Below are 17,800 nucleotides of genomic sequence, written 5' to 3'. Positions count from 1 at the left end.
GTAAAAATGTGTTTAGTTAAGGTTTGGAATTCATTATCTTTTTATCATATCTTTTACTACGAAGTCTTATATCACAAGCCCCCCATCCCGTCACCCAAAACCGCATACATATATTTTTTGGGCCACTTAAAGCACTGCTTTGAACGTGGAATTGTTGTTGGTGCCAGACGGGCTGGCCTGAGTATTTAAAAACTGCTAATCTACTGGGATTTTCACGAACAACCATCTCTGGGGTTCATGAAGAATGATCCAAAAAAGAGAAAATATCCAGTGAGCGGCAGAGTCAGAGGAAAATGGGCAGACTGGTTAGAGATGATAAAAGGCAACAGTAACTCAAATAACCACTCATTACAAACAAGGTATGCCGTATACCATCTCTGAATGCACAACACGTCGAACCCTGAAACAGATGGGCTACAGCAGCAGAAGACCACATCAGGTGCCACTCCTGTCAGCTAAGAACAGGAAATGGAGGCTACAATTTGCACAGGCTCACCAAAATTGGATAATAGAAGATAGGAAAAACGTTGCCTGGTCTGATTGCCTGGTCTCAATGGTTCAGTCTGCTGCTGGTGGTGTGGGGAATATTTTCTTGGCAAACTTTGGGCTCTTAGTACCAATTGAACATCGTTTAAATGCCACAGCCCATCTAAGTACTGTGGGGTTTTTTGTTTAAAAAAAAAAGTGAAAAAAAGTGACATTCAGCCAAGTATGGTGACCCATACTCAGAATTTGTGCTCTGCATTTAACCCATCCAAAGTGCACACACACAGAGTAGTGAACACACACACACACACACACTGTGAACACACACCCGGAGCAGTGGTCAGCCATTTACATATGCTGCAGCACCCGGGGAGCAGTTGCTCAAGGGCACCCAAGTCACAGTATTGAAGGTGGAGAGAGAACTGTACATGCACTCCCCCCACCCACAATTCCTGCCAGCCCGGGACTCAAACTCACAACCTTTCGATTGGGAGTCCGACTCTCTAACCATTTGGCCACGACTTCCCACGACCCTCTTTTATTTGGTTAATCTTAGGTCAAACATAAAATAATAATAACGTAAATATAGTAATACAGTATGCTATAAATAATAGATAAACATATTTCCACACACACACACACAAACAAAATTAACCATTTATTCAGATGAAGTAATAAAAAGAAAAGAAACAGATAATCATAGTTATACAATCAAATAAAGAAAAAGACAAATTGAAGAGAGGAAAAAAAGAAAAAAAAAAGAATAAATAAACCAACAAAATCCAACACCTTGTTGACTCTATGGCACAAATAATTAAGGCAGTTCTGAAGGCAAAAGGGGGTCCAACCCGGTACTAGCAAGGTGTAGGGTTAATTACCCTAATGTGGGACATTTTTTGCATTTCAGATTTCTGTGACATATTGCCATAGGCGGAGCATGTGTAAGGCTGGGGAAAGCATAGCCTCCCCCTGGCCATGGGGTCTTATGGCAAAAATGCCACTAAATTGGAAAAAAATGCGACTGCACAAACAAATTAAGTCTATTGCTAACTAAGTGTCGATTGCGGCATTAGATTAAGATCTGCTAATATTGCACCATATTTCATTTTAGCCGTTTTTACAGTTTTGCTAATTATAACCAATCCCACACTATTCTGTTGAGCTAAGGAATGCAATGGCCAATCAGATGCATTCAAATGAGTTATCACTAAAACTCATCAGCTTTGTTGAGTGCGTGTTAGCTGACTAAAACTTTTGTGGACTTTTGGATATTCTCTCATCATGAACAACAAAACGGAGATGTACATAAAATGTAAATAAGAGATTAATTTTGCAGTGTGAACAGCTTAAGTGATTATAAGGACAGTCAGTTTTTTTTTTTGAGGGTGCTTAAACTCCATACTCTGATATACCAGAGTTAGTGATAATGTCACTTCCTGTAGGATATACAGGTGCTCCTCCACCGGACTCAAGAAGACCGGTGCCGACCCAACACCGCTCCCGAAGACCACCGGTGACTCGTATTGGTTCATGAGGTTCCCCGGTGACTTGACTCAGTCCTTGAAGAGCCCTGGTGACTTGACTCAGTCCTCGAAGATCCCCGGTGACTTAACTCAGTCCTCGAAGATCCCCGGTGACTTGACTCTGTCCTCGAAGATCACTGCTGACTAGCCTTGTCTCTGGAAAGTCCATGGTACCTAGTCCTGACTCTGGAAGGTCATCAGTGACTAGCCCTGACTCTGGAAGGTTCACTGGAACCTGACTCGACTCTGGAGAGTTCACTGGAACCTGACTTGACTCTGGAGAGTTCACTGGAACCTGACTCGACTCTGGAGAGTTCACTGGAACCTGACTCGACTCTGGAGAGTTAACTGAAATTTGACTCGACTCAGGAAGGTCAACAGGAACTAGCCCTGACTCTGGAGGGTCAATGGTAACTAACCCTGACTCTGGAAGGTCGACGGTGACTAACCCTGACTCTGGAGGGTCCATGAACACCTGCCTCGACTCTGGAGGGTCAACCGGAAACTGACTCAACTCTGGAAAGTCAACGGGCACCTGACTTGACTAAGGAAGGTCAACAGGAATCTGACTTGATTCAGGAGGATCAACTGGAACATGACTCGACTCTGGATGGTCAACAGGAACTAGCCCTGACTCTGGAGGGTCAACGGTAACTAACCCTGACTCTGGAAGGTCGACGGTGACTAACCCTGACTCTGGAGGGTCCATGAATACCTGACTCAACTCAGGAGGGTCAACCGGGAACTGGCTCAACTCTGGAAAGTCAACGGGCACCTGACTTGACTCGAGAAGGTCAACAGGAAGCTGATTGGACTCTGGAGAGTACACTGGAACCTGAATCGACTCTAGAGGTTCAGGTGTGATGGTAATCCTGTGCAGCGGCGTTGGGCAAGCAGCCATCTTGGGCCATGACTCTAGACCGGTGGCCAACTTGGGCATTGGCGCTGGGTGAGTAGCAATCTTGCCCTGAGGCACTGGGCTGGCAGCCATCTTGTGCTGTGGTGCTGGATGGGCGGCCACCTTGGATTGTGGCACTGGCTCAGCAGCCGTAACGTGAACAGTCTTGGGAATTTCTAGGATTTTGGACAGCATGGAGAAATAGTCCAAGAATGAGTCGGCGGCCTTCTTGGGCGTAGGCGCTGAGCTGGCGGCCATTTTGCACCATGGCGCTGGATTGGAGACCACTTTGTGCTGTGGCGCTGTGCTGGCATCCATATTACCTCGTGACGCTGGGTTGGCGACCATCCTGTACTGTGGCGCTGGGCTGGCGGCCATCTTGCTTCCTGGTGCTGGGTTGGCGGCCATGTTGCCTCGCGGCGCTGAGCTGGCGTCCATCTTGCCCCTTGGTGCTGAGCTGTCGGCCATCCTGTACTGTGGCGCTGGACTGGTGGCCACTCTGTGTTTTGGCGCTGTGCTGGCTGCCATCTTGCCTCGTGGTGCTGGGTTGGCAGCCATGCCGCGCAGCGGCGCTGGGTTGGCGGCCATTTTGTGCAGCGGTCCAGGAGTGGAGGCCATTTTGCACAGGCACACTGGCTCAGCCGATTTGCATCTCCTTTCCCCCTTATGGTCATCATGGGAAAATGGCGGCTCCCAACTGAACCCCGGGTAAACGGGAGCCCACAGTGGAGATCGCTGCCGGACCTCCTCTCGACTGCTTGCTCTGGAGGGACCTCCCCTGGTCCCCCGGAACACCACTAGGCGAGAGCCCTCAAAACCATCTCTCTCCTGCTTGCTGGCTGGGGAGGAAATGGTAGCAGACATACTCCTGGATCTTGTTTGGATGGAGTCCTTCTGTGATGATCGTGTATAGGAAACACAAGGAGAGGGTATTGTGTTATTTTTTGATATTACTCAATACAAATGTGTTATTCTATGTTATTTACTTAATATGGTATTATCTTACTTATAATATTATGCATAACTATGACAGAAAGCAATATACTGATCAATATGCTGAGTTATTCCCAAATACTGGTTGTCATGAAAAGGGTCAGGTGTATAAAAGCCCTCCCATAGGGCAGTACTAGTAGTGTTGAACAGGATTGGACATAAAAGACCTCCCACTGGGAGATCCTGGTAATATTCCACTAAGTTGTATCTGTGAACTAAACTGACCTCTGTAATGCACCTGTGAACTAAAATAACCCTGAGAACTTTGGGTGATTTCCAAGTGTTGACATCAGTGGTAAACAGACTTGGAGGGATGTCTCACGTGACCATAGCCAACCAATAGGGAGAGATTGTTTAATTGTTGATTTGGCCGAATTCCATCATTAAGCGATAAGGGGTGGCAAACTTGGCGGGCAATGCCAATTAAAAACCGGAACTACCAAATAAGGTATAGAGATAGAGGTATAAAATGAGTGCATGGACAGACAGAAGATTCAGATGCAGTGCACGGCATCTCGGCTTTGTTGCTGTGTTCAATAAAGTCTATATTCTGACACCTGGAACCCCGTCTCCTGAGCCTTATTAATTTGACTGAATAAATTCATCATCAGCCCTAAGACACGACATAATTTGCGACCACGAAGGGACTGGATTGAAGTCCGGTGTCCAGGAGAGCCGTCACGGGCAGAAGGCCTGACTCCCATGGAAACTACTTGAAAATTAAAGGCGCCTAAAAAGGTAAGCAATTTTTGCTTAAATTGGACACAAGAATGTTAGCGTGGTAGGTTAAGGTCATGCCTGTGGGGGTAATCTAGGACAGGGCTTCACCAATAAACGAAACTTAAAGTATTACATTTGAACTAAATTTGATGAAAAGATAATTAACTATAAATCAAGGGGTTCCGGGTGTCGGAAGCTGCGCTTGCGAAAAGTAGATAGTTAGAAAAAAAGTGGAGACGCCTAGGAACTAGGGAGCTGCCCAAGTAGGTGGGGTGTGGCCCTGGTGGGTCCCCGCATGGGAAGGGCTGCTTGTTTGGGTGTCTGCAGACTGGAAAGAGTTAAAGTGTTAGTCTCTGTCTGTCGATTGTATGTTGAGAGAGAGATTTGTGTGTGCGCGCAGCATGCTGGACAAATTACTGTAAGCGCTGATTGCTTGGCTATACTAACCACATTAACTATACTGGGCTTTGCATGAAGCTATATGTGCTGATTTTATATGTTTTATGTGGCTGTTTGTGTTTGCAATGGTATGAAAAACTAGTGTGAACAATTGTAAAATAATGCAGGAGGAGGCAATAAGGTGGTGATTAGAAAATAAATTGTGTATAAAGAGTTGAAAGAACAAAGTAGATTTCAAAGAACTGGCTTTATCGGGAGTTTGGAGGTCATCCAAGTTACCGACGTTGTGATCTAAATTGTGAAACAATTATTGATAAAGTAACAAGTGACTGGTTTTTCGTTTCTAGAGTGAGAGAGAGAAAGAGAGACAGAAACCAAGGCTGGTTTGTGCATAATGGAGGGAGTGGAAGCAATGAGTAGGAGTGAAGGAGAAGCTGTGTGTGTGTGTGTGTGTGTGTGTGTCCATGCAAGAAACCTCTGTATGAGTGAAAGAGTGAAATTATCTCTGTGAGTGTCAGCAAAGAGTAAAAGCAAAAGGGCAGGGAAGAGGAGAACAGAGCAACTGTGAGTGTGTGGTGTGATGGAGAGAGAGAGAGCATGTACGTCTGGATGCATGTATTTGTGCACAAATGTGAGAGTGAGAACCTGTATGTTGGTCTGACTTTGTGCTGTGTGTGTGACAGAGAACAAAGAGAAAGTGTTATGTGTGTTTATGGGTGTATGAAGGAGTGTGTGTACGTGTGTTTGCATGTGTGAGAGATAGTGTGGGAGTGAGTTTAGTCTTAAGAAATTACATTAGATACCAAACATATTTAAAACATGTGAAAATCCTTTGATCTCAGTAATACTGCTGAGGTCAACATGACCCCAAACATTATGTGTGTAGTCATGTCATAATAACGGATATTAGAAACATTATTATTAAATAAAAAACAAATCCCTAAAAAGATATTTTGTAATTAGGAAATCATGAAATATCAGGATAGTAATAATAATAAAAAATAAAAATAAGGATATATATTTTCACCATGTAAAGTGGGTCTGGGGTCTGTATTATACCGATGATAATGAATATGTTGATGAATGTAGACTATTATACATGGATGTTAGAAATGTTGGTAGAAATTATCCAGGATTAAGAAATAGAAGAGCAAATGTTGAGATTATTGCTTAATCGATTTAAATAATAAAAAAGAGAATAATGGGTGAAGTTGTTGTTAATAAGAAAAAGAGAAGAAGGGGATGAAGGGGTAGACAAATTACATCAATACAAGAAAAAAAAAAGATTGACTTTTATGGAACCATTAAACTTAAAATACTGTCAAAAGAAGAACTGAACATTAGAATATTCAAGATATGAGGGTTTTGCATATAGTAAACCCCATCTTTCACTTATTCAATTTGGGCAGGAGGAATGACAGCTACAGGTCACAGATTGTGGCGTTTTGAGGCAATTAGCATGGGAGAAAACAATTCAAACAAAAAGCAATTTGCGATTGAAAGAACCAATAGATCCTGTGTTACCCTTCAAACTGTTAACTAGAAAAAACATTGTGATTATTTTAAAATATTTGAGACAATCTAATCAGCTTCTATAAAAGGTGATAAGTCCTCCGCCCAACAAAAGTCCAGGTGGAAATCAGGGGTCGGATACTTTTAGTGATCCTCGTCTGATGAGCCTGGTGAAGATTAGCTATTAAAGTGCTGGGATTAGAGAGGTAAGTCACTGAGGGAAAAATAATAATTTATTGTGTTGAACAAATTTATAACTGTGACTTTCAGAGATGTCAACTCAAGTAGAGTTATTGAATTCTAAAAATCCAGCCCGTAAACAAGTAATAAGGGAGCTCTCAAAAAGGTGGGCAGAGCGAACTTGTTAAAAATCTTAAAATAATTACCAGATCAATGATGAATCCAAAAAAAAAAAAAAAAAAAAAAAAATAGAACAATGGGTATTGACTCGGTTAAAACAACATGGAATTAAATCATTAAAATTGGAGAAACAAGAAAGAGACAATAAAAACAATGAAATAGAAGAAGAAAGGCTGCCTCCATATGCTCCTTCCTGTGATCAAGTTGTTAATCAAATGCCTGTAGTACAGGGAAAAATAGATTTAAAGGGATAAATAGAATTTGAGGAATATGTACAAGATGCACCTGCAGATGTTGAAATAAATGAGCAGCACAGCAGAAGTTAGCTGAGGAGAATGGCAGACAACAGGAGAGAGAGTAGATACACACACAGCCATGAGAGAGGGGCTGAAGCTTAAAAAGGAGGGGCTGATAACATTAACACCAATGTCTCAAGCAAAACAAAAAGAGAGAGAGAGAACAGCCCACAAGGTGGAGCTAAGGACTGGAAGAGGAGGGGCCAAGGACTACCGAGAGGAGGAGAAAACAAGTGAGCCACACACATCTCAATGGCTTTCAGAGATGCTCAAAGAAATGGAGAATTGCCACAAACACCTAAACTCAGTTTATGAAGAATTGGGGAGGCATTAAGCAGAAGAGCTTGAAGATGCACCTGAAAGAACAGTGACACCTGCTGACTCAGCCCAAGAAGCACTAAATGAGATGGAGGAAAGGTGCAACGGAACAAGAGAGAATCTCAAACAAACTGTCCACATGACAAGAGAAGATTTCAAGCAAGCTGTGGACAAATTGCAACAAGAGCTGGAAGAACTGATGGGCAAACATGATCGAATGCAATCACACCCAAGCCCACATGATTATGTTCAGCGGAAGCAGTACAAGCAAGTAGCTGGGACACAGGTCATGCAAGACATATAATATCCAGATATATCGGTTTCAAGCATACAGACGAAGAGGAAAAAAGCAGCACGGATCAACAAGGACATCAAGAAAACTGAAACCCCAAAATTTGAGTGCTTAATACTCATCAAGCAAGGTCACACCCAATACATTCCCTGGGCAAGTCAAGATCTGGACACTGGTTTCCTGTCTTCTAGACATCCATAAAGGAGCTGGAAAATGGAATCAGAACATTTGAAGAAGAATCAACTGGAAAGCTTCTGGCCCTAAGTGACATCAAAGCCCTGTTTGCTAAGTGTTTGGGGGCCTCCAAGATGAATGACATACTCAAGCAGTCTGGCCTCCACCAAGCAGTTGACAAGCCCCAAGCAGAATGAGTTTCTTTTGACAAACATTGACGTGACATCTGGATGACTCTGAGAGTTGAATACCCTATGCAAACTGACCCAGGATTCCTGAAGGGGGAGCTAATGGGGGAGACTGAGAATCCCACCACCTGCATACAGAAAAAAAAACTAAGATGCTGGAAAGAAGAACTGGAAAAAGATCCCGAGCAAGAAAAAGTACTGACAGCACTCTTCAGGACTGCCATTGTGGAAGCCATGCCTGCAGTAATGAAAGTGAAGCTGTGGTCCATGCTGTAGAACAGCACAGAAGACCAGAGTTAAAGATGAAGGACCAAGAAAAATAGCTGCTAAATAAGAAGAAAAAGGTCCAAGCAGTGCAGAAGGAAGACCACTCAGCAGTGATGGCACCTGTCAATACTTCGATGCCTGTCAATCCACTTGTAACAATGAATGTGCCTGCACCAGCAAATCAGACTGCAACAGCACAAGGCACGGCCTGCTGGAACAGCTAATGTTCCACAAGGACCACCAGTAGTCATCTATCTCAAGTAAAAGCAGCGAAACAACAGGAGCTGGAATAGACAACAACAAAAAGGACGTGGCAGAGGAAGATTTAACAACAATCAACAAAAAGCTGGTGGCCCTCCAGGAGTATGTTGGGGATGCTGTCAGCCTGGACACAGTAGAAGAAACTGCCTCACCAATCCTGGGCAACAGGGCCAGCCAATGGCCTCAGGAGTCAACTATGGACAACAAGTGCAAGCTCAACCTCCAGGCCCTGTTAACCTATGGCGTGGACCTGATCAAGGCTATTAGGGCTGCCCAGAGAATCCTAAGGGGAGGAATCAGCTTACAATGATATCCTGTGATGCTGATCAAGAACCAATGCTGCAAGTTAAAATCTAAGGAAAACCCATTATTGCCATGTTTGATAGAGGGGCAACACATTCCTGTTTAAATCCAAGATATGCTTCGCACCTCCAAATGTCTGGAAAATATATAAAGACAGTAGGATTTTAGGGGACAACTCAGTTAGCATGAAAGCATGAAAGACACTGAAATAAGGATACCAATCTTAGTTTCAGGAATATACACCTGTTAATTTAATAGGCAGGGATGCTATATGTAAACTAAAAATGCAGATAGGGTGTACACCAGATGGAATTTATGTAGACGATAGGGCAATTAGACAAATGAATGTTTCACCATTACAACAAACACAAGAACCCTGTGCTAACATATATTGGTTAGGTTATCTAAAGGAAGATGTAGAAAAAAAAAAAAACAATTAGCAAATGGGGAAGATACATAAGAGAACAGCTTTGTGAACCAAGTCCACCAAAAACTGAACACAAAAAAAAACCAGAATTTGAAAAAAGATGGTTAGAAAACATACATATAATACATAATAGTAGGACCAGAAGGGTAAGCTCTGCAGATAGATAAAGAAAAATTCATTGATGAATGGTTTGAAGTTCCAAACTCGATTCCTGATGTTACATTATATGTAAGTAAAGATTGTGTTTCTAAAGACTTAGGCCCCATGACGAAACAAGCAGAAAAAAAACAACTGGGAAGCCACAGAAAATCCTCTAATCTTCCAATCAGCAGATAAGGTGTATCTAAAAATCTTGTGTACTACTCCAATTGTGGGAGTCCCCAGAATGGTTATAAATACAAAAGTTGAGCCAAAGGCAAAATGAATTGAGAAATGTAGAAACATTTACCATCAGAGTTATGGTCTCAGTGTGACATAGATGTGGGTTTAGTCAAATCAGATAATCCAGTTCGAATCAGTAACCTTCAAAACCAGAAGCAGAAGAGGGAATCAAAAAGACAATTGAGGGGTTAATGAAAGCAGGAGTGCTTGTTGAAATTACTAGCTGTAGTAACGCCCCAATATTGCCAGTAGATAATGCATACAAATCAAAATGGCGTTTGGTGCATGCTTTGAGAGCAGTGAATGAGGTTGTGGAGGATTGGCCTACTGAAGTTCCAAATTTCAATACGTTGTTAACCAATGTTCAGCTCCTAATTATTATACAGTAACTGATCTCTGCTAAGCTTTTTCAGCGTTCCCTCGGCCGAGGAGAGCAGACTTTTGTTCACATTCACCTACCAAGGTAAAAAAACTCACTTACATGAGACTGCCACAAGGTTTCAAAACACTCACCATATGTATTTAATCAAGTTCTAAAAGAAGATCTAATTGATCTCAGGCTGGACAGTACATTAATACAGTACGTAGATAATTTGTTGATCTGTTCAACGACTTTGCCACCAAGGCTCAATTAAAGGTCTTACTGGCTGAAGGGGGACATAAGGCCTCTAAAGGAAAACTGCAATATTGCTTACCGCTGAGAACTTAGGACGCACAATTTTACATGGGATGAAAGCTATATCACCCAGTCAATTAGAGGACTACAACTACAAACAGTGGGATAAATTATTATTTTTTTGGGAATGACAGGTTTTTAGTACAGACTATAATGAAAATTATTCAATCAAAACAGTTCCACTTAGAGCACTAAGAAAACATATGGGCCATCAAAATATTAAAGCACCTTTGATTATTTGAGGATTACTGATGCATGGACAACATTTGAACCATTAACGAAAAAAAGAAAATGCAAATTGGCTTTGGCGCTCATATGAAGGTCTATATCGGTTACAATCCTTATATATGATGCGCATGGTTTTGACCATTGCACGAGGGGGGAAGTGATTAAAAATAAATAATAATAATAATGATAATAATTAAATAAAAAATAAGAAAGATTATAAATAAAGTGACAAAGTAATTGGTTGCTTTATGTATAAGCAATGGTGGATGAATATCTATTTGAATGTGAAGTCTGCACCCTAAATAATGTCAAGAAATGGACATGATGAATGTCAACAAATAGATATAAGAACTGACATCAAGAAAAGAAAGACCCCTGTAGTTTATGTAATCGACTGCGCATTGGAGTATGAGCCTTTGAACAAATCAAAAGGGAAAAATAAAATGGGATAATTTAAAAGGAATTGTGCAATAATCTGGCATTTAGACCAAAATATGTATTATAATTTAGAAGTGCTCAAATCATTTAGTCTAGTATATGCCACATCCACTGTAAAGATAAACATGAATGAACATGACAATCATAAAGGTCAAAGACACAGAACTATATGTTTTCCCCAAATTTGCATCATGGAAGATCAATAAAAAGCAATTGCAGATTACTATTGGGTATGTGAAAAAAAAAAAAGAGTAAGAGCCTCACGAAAAGACTGGAAAGGTATTGTACCAGAGTAAGACTGTTACAAGGGTTAACAATGATTGAAGGAGACTTAAATGAAGTTAAGCAGCCACAACTAAGGTGACACAGAGATAAAAGAGCCTATGAAGCAGATCCAAATCTGTACATAGATTTAATTGGCCAACCAAGAAGAATACCAAGAGCAATATAAAGCTAGATAGTAAATAAAATCTGGATTTGAGTCTATAGTTGAATGACTAGCCCCAAATAAGAACACTGAGTGGATAAATTATATTTACTACAATCAGCAGAGATTCATTAAGTACACTGACGAGCTCTGGGAGAACAACTGGGTCCTACAAGTAAAATGGCATGGCAAAACAGACAAGCACTGAACTGGCTTCTGTCCGAAAAAGGAGATGTATGTGTAATGTTTGGAACTGACTCATATACTTATATTTCAAATAGTACAGCCCCAGCTGGATCGTTCACCAAAGCTATGGAGAAACTGGAAAACCTAAGAGAGGAAGTGACCAAGAACGCCGGAGCAGACGTGCATACTTGGGACTGGTTTAATTCATTTTTTGGGTCTTGGGGGACAATTTAACTAAAGTGGGCAACATAATAGGCATTGTTGTTGTTGTGTTTCTTTTTTTGTTCTGATGTCTTGTGCCTTTCATCAGATCAATGCTGGCCAGTGCTGCAGCCAAACAGATGATTGTGTCAGTGAGACCAACTGGAGTGGACATTGGATGTACCAACGTGCACAGTGGGACCTGGACTGGATGAACTGGATGAATTTGTGTGAAACCTTCCTGAAAAACAATGGAGTGGTAGGGGAAGGGGTGCCTTTTATTTTCTATTTTTTATGTTTATCCTGTATTGTAACTTTTGATAGAGAGGGAGTCAGTATTTTCATTGTATTTTCATTTTCTTATTATGTAGTAGAATTAGAATACTTGGATAGAGTAGGCAGGAAGTTAGATGGTGTTGTTGTATTTTATTTTGGCATATGCCCCTTCCTGAAGTCACTTACTCCTTAAGACATTTATTTCTTAAGTCACTTATTATCTAATCATTTATTTTAAAGAACATCTTAGGAAAGAAAGGGGACGCTGAAGGTGTCAAGCAGGTCCGTGTTAGGATCGAAGTAGTGAATGCACAAGGGTTAAAATATAAATAAATCAAAAGAGAAAATGCAGATAACGCATTCATAAAACAAATGATAGACATATTAGTGCTCTTAGTGCAAGTCGTCTGAGAAAATCTGCAGCTTCCTAATGTGGGACAGATGTGAGAAACTAATAATAAAAGGCCAAAATCACCTTTCATGTAGAATAGTCAAATATTAAAAGTTAGTATTTATCTTAGTTATAGATGTATAAAATATGGATAATCAAACATCATCAGACAAATAATACTGTATGATAGTTTTGATGCATTTATTTGTGATAAGCAAGACATTAAGCAACTATTATCATAGACCTGCTTGTGTTGTGTTGTGTTATGTAATGTTGTGTAAATAAAATTCTTGACTGTTTTCTAGTTCAACAAACACATACAACCACAGCAGGCATAACATTGGCCTATTTGAAGGCAAAATATAAAACCACAATTGAGACATTATGTTAAGTTGAGTTTAACTTTAGGCTAGATCAACCTTGATTCAGAATTCATGAACGTGCAGTGAACTGCTGTTAAAAACATTTAAGACCAATTTGTTGATGCTTTCTCTTTTACTAAACAAACACACAATTATAATGTCTTTTTGAAAACCTCCAGCAGCTAGCTTGCACAAACCTTGAGAACTACTTGGATAAAAACAATCTTAACTTTACCCTTAAAGGTTAACTTTACATCTCTGAAAACAAGCAGTGCATGTCATCATCATCATCTATAATCCCATCTGCAGTAACAGTATTCTAATATCGCATAACAACACTAAAACCCTGTAAATAGGAAATTTTGCCCCACAAACCATGCCCATCCACACATTTTTGTCTGACTGAAGTACTGTCCCACATTAGGCTTATCATACTCTCCCACCTTACGAAACCATATTTCTTAAAGTGGGACATTAGGAAATTATTCCTTAATATCAAGTTTGTCAAAACACTATGTCACTGAGCTTTGGGTGTGCTTCCAGTTTGATGATTCTTCCACCCTCATTCATGAATGTACATGTTAGAGGTGATGTGATTTTGATCACATGACACCACAGCTTTTGTAACCCAGAGTTTCACTGGAATTCATGTACTTATAGGGGAGCTACAAACACGAAACCCAAAAAGTGTCCCACATTAGGGCAATTCACCCTACCTAATAAAGTTGCAAATGACTGTACATTATTTGGAAAATAATGTTTTCTGAACCTTAAACTGCATAAACATGTTGCATTACACCAAATACACAAACTAGCGACACTGAAATATGAGGTTTATCTGTCTGTCAGATGCCCATTAAAGTTGCATATGTTACTAACAAACACAGCATATTTTCTTTCAGAATCATCATTGGCTGGTCAAAAAGAAAAATGAGTAATTTTAAAACATTTTACTTACAAATGAAGATAGGTTAAAGGTGCAAATAATAATAGTGAGGAAAGAAAAAATATTAACAAATTTAAGGCTTGACTCGACCAAGAGAGATGATTTTTCTCAATGTTTTCAGGAAAAACTGCAAAAAAGTTGAGAAAATTTAAAAAGATTTTTTTTTCTCAGTTTGTTTTTGTAGGATTTTTTGTTTGTTTGTTTTAAAAGTTTTTGTTGTGTAAACTGAATAGAATGAGTTGAGAAACCAAAAAATGTCATGAAGCTGGTTGCCTTAAACCTTTAAATTTGTTAACTTTTTTCAGTTTTTCCTTCTTAGTTAATTTGCAAAGTTGTCACATACAAATTACATTTATACTTCAAAAGTGAGACTTAATGATGCTAATATATATATATATATATATATATATATATATATATATATATATTTGAGCATCATTACTCCAGTCTTCAGTGTCACACAATCCTTCAGAAATCACTCTAATATGATGTTTTGTTGTTCAAGAAACATCTTATTATTATCAATTTGGGAAACATATGTGCTGCTTAAAACATGATGCATTTTCAGGATTCTTTAATGAATAAAAGTTTCAAAAGAATAGCATTTTTTTTTTTTTGGTTCTGTTCTAACATTATATGTCTTTAAGCTTTACTGTTATGTTTTATCAATTTAATGCATCCTTGATGAATAAAAGTATTAATTTCTTTCAAAAATGAATAAATAATTGAACAGTTTACATGACAATGTTAAAGTTAATTTGAAATCAAAATAAAGCATGAATTAATTGAGTACTCCAAATAAACTAGACCGAAAATGACTACTTTATGGAATGTATTTCACATTATTGTACATATCGTATTGCTTTATTATGTCATTAAGTGTATTAATGGGAGTAATAACTGACAAGAGTTTATTAATAATAATATATAATATTTCATAGAAGATTGAAATATAATTTATTTCCCTTTTCATTTGTTATGTCTCCCAAAATGCATAATAAAACATGCTTTTAGTCCCGGGGTCCTCATATGAGAACATGTATGAAATCAATGTCCTGTTTTGTAACAGAAAATCATATTTTGATTTGAAACCCCATACCATTTTCCTGAGATGTTGACTTTTGACACACAATTGAAATTATTTTGACACACAAATGTAAAAATATTTCCATATTTCCATAAGATCCAAACATTTAGTATCTCTGAAAAGCCCTGAATGTGCTCTGTACAGAACATCCAGACTTAAAACTGTGGTATGTACAGTCTCAGAGAAATTCACTAAAATATAATGTCCTCATGTGAGGCCGCACGGTCTTAGGAGGTTAAATAGCACAATTAAAACAACAACAGCTGACCAGTGTGCTTTACAGCATCAAGTAAAAGAAACAAAAGAATGAAAAGATAAAATAACAGAAAAAATAACACACACACACACACACACACGCACACACGCACACACACACACACACACACACACACACACACACACACATATATATATATATATATATATATATATATATATATATATATATATATAAAGACCTATAACACTAGCTTGCTCTATTATTTTTCTATTCTATGTTTTCTTTTTATTTATTATATTATTTAAAAGCCCTTGCTACATGTACTGTGTTAACCTAACTGAGACTTGCTATAGCACTTATTGATATTTTGTTGTTTTTGTTTGCTTGTATTGTCCTCATTTGTAAGTCACCTTATATATACTAAATATAAATTATATATATACTAAATATAAAGTATTATATTAAATATAAACCAACAGAAATCAAGAGCAATTTAAACATCAGGGCACATTAAAAGCAATGGAAAATGTTTTTTTTTTTTTTTTTTATCATATTTGATACATCAGGATTTTATGGCACATATAGTATGATATAGTGAGAATAGGCAAAAACGCCTCATTTTAATTTAGAGACCCAAACTGGTCTAAAGTATGTAATTTGGTGTTGATGTTCCTATTTATATAGTCAAAAAAATACAATTCTGAGCTTGTAATGTAAAATAAGTATCTAAATGACTTTTAAATGTTACTAATATTTATTTTTTTATTTTACTTTCTTTCTTGCCCCCTTGTGTCGGGAATAATGTCACCAAACCGGTAAAAAGTTGTGTTATTCTGCCATCTACCGATAGAAAACCAAACAGCTCACTTTCTGAACACAACCGTGAAAGTACATGTGCACTGTCAGCTGCAAAGAAACACAAGGTAATGCAAACACAAACACAAACCATGGTTTGAAGACTCACATAAACATGAACATGAACACCATTAAACAATGCATTTGATTATATTCATTCACTTAGCGTCAAGTTTCTCTCGAAATAAGATGCTTTCTTGTAAGCGTGGCGTCTTTGTAAATTATATATAGCTCTTTATTGTAATTATATGATTTCAAATCGTGGACAGGGAGAAAAAGGAAATATTTTAACAGTGCATGCTTTTGACTTCCACGAACTCTAGGAATGGAGTATTTCACGATGCAGATGAAGCATAGGTCGGCTAATGCTGAGTTATCTGCACTGTCTGTTGGGGAAATAAAATCAATACACCATCATCGAGGCAGAGGAATGTAATCCCGCCCAGAGCATCTGCTTGTCACATGTGTCCATAGAGCCGTTCGTTCATAGCGTGAAATAGAAAATCCCTCCTGTCCTGTCCACTATTTAGTGACGGAGCGGTGCTCGGCTGCAGTGCCTCCTATCGCCGTCAGATGGCGCTTGGGAGCAACTCTGGCTTTTTAGTCAAATGTAACGCTTTATGGCTTTGTCAAAGTATCAAAAAGTGCATGGAATTTAAGCGGGTTTTATTTTTATTTTTTTCAAACACCTATACGTGATATTTATCATAACATTTTTCTAAATCATTTGCAATTATTGCATATACTTTTGGAAACGGTGTAGGCCTACAGTATTTCTAAACATGTGTCACGGCATGATTTAATTTACTAGTGAAAGCAAAAAGATGATTCAAATTGTTGCAAAATCTAAAATATACTCTTGTGCTTATGTATTAAAATACTGATGCTCGTTAAGTCACGTTTTTTCAAAAATACACTTGAAATATAAATGACATATTAAAGTATTTTATACACATCTATAACTCAGGTTTTTTCACTTTTTTTCAATTAATAAATTAAATGATTTTTTTTTCTTTTTTTTATATTACAAATATATATATATTTTTTACTAATATTCTTAATGTTGCCAAATATAATTTACAAATCTTCAAGTTTGTGATTTTCATTTTTCATTGTGATTTTCATTTTTTTAATGAAAAGGCTTAGACTTATATAAGGTAGTTTTTCTTTTATCATCCAAGACATCCTTATTTGTCACAAAAACCTGTAGATTAGAACCTAAAATCTTTCTTGCCTTGAACTGATGACATATACAATTTAATGCATACAGAACAAGTATCAAGTATGCCTGTATTTAACCATTCTTGTGTATTTACTGTAAAAGGAATTCGTTTATGTATATATATATATATATATAATCATACCTTACTCGTTAATCCTCTCATATTTTTTCAACAGGATATGTTATTGTACCTATAGAATAGACGAAAGGACATGTGTGGCCAGCAGAGGGCGCCCTAACTGGGATTCCAAACTGTCAGCTCCTATGAAGACAGCAGAAGTTGGATTGGCTCTGGTGGTTCCCAGACACTGTAACAGATCCGTGACCTGAGAGACCCGCGTGTGGAAGGGCCATGATAAGTGCGGCACAGAGGGAAGCAGCGTTCTTCTGTTCCACCGAGCCTTTCATCTCAATCTAAACCATCCTCCTCATAACGCTCCTCTCTTCTCTCTTCTCCATCTCGTCCTCTTGACAATATCTTCTTTTC

Source organism: Carassius auratus, chromosome 28 (assembly GCF_003368295.1).
Source record: "Carassius auratus strain Wakin chromosome 28, ASM336829v1, whole genome shotgun sequence".
In the NCBI taxonomy this organism is placed as follows: domain Eukaryota; kingdom Metazoa; phylum Chordata; class Actinopteri; order Cypriniformes; family Cyprinidae; genus Carassius; species Carassius auratus.
The sequence above is the reverse complement of the archived record's forward strand: the minus strand, read 5'-3'. Positions refer to the sequence as shown.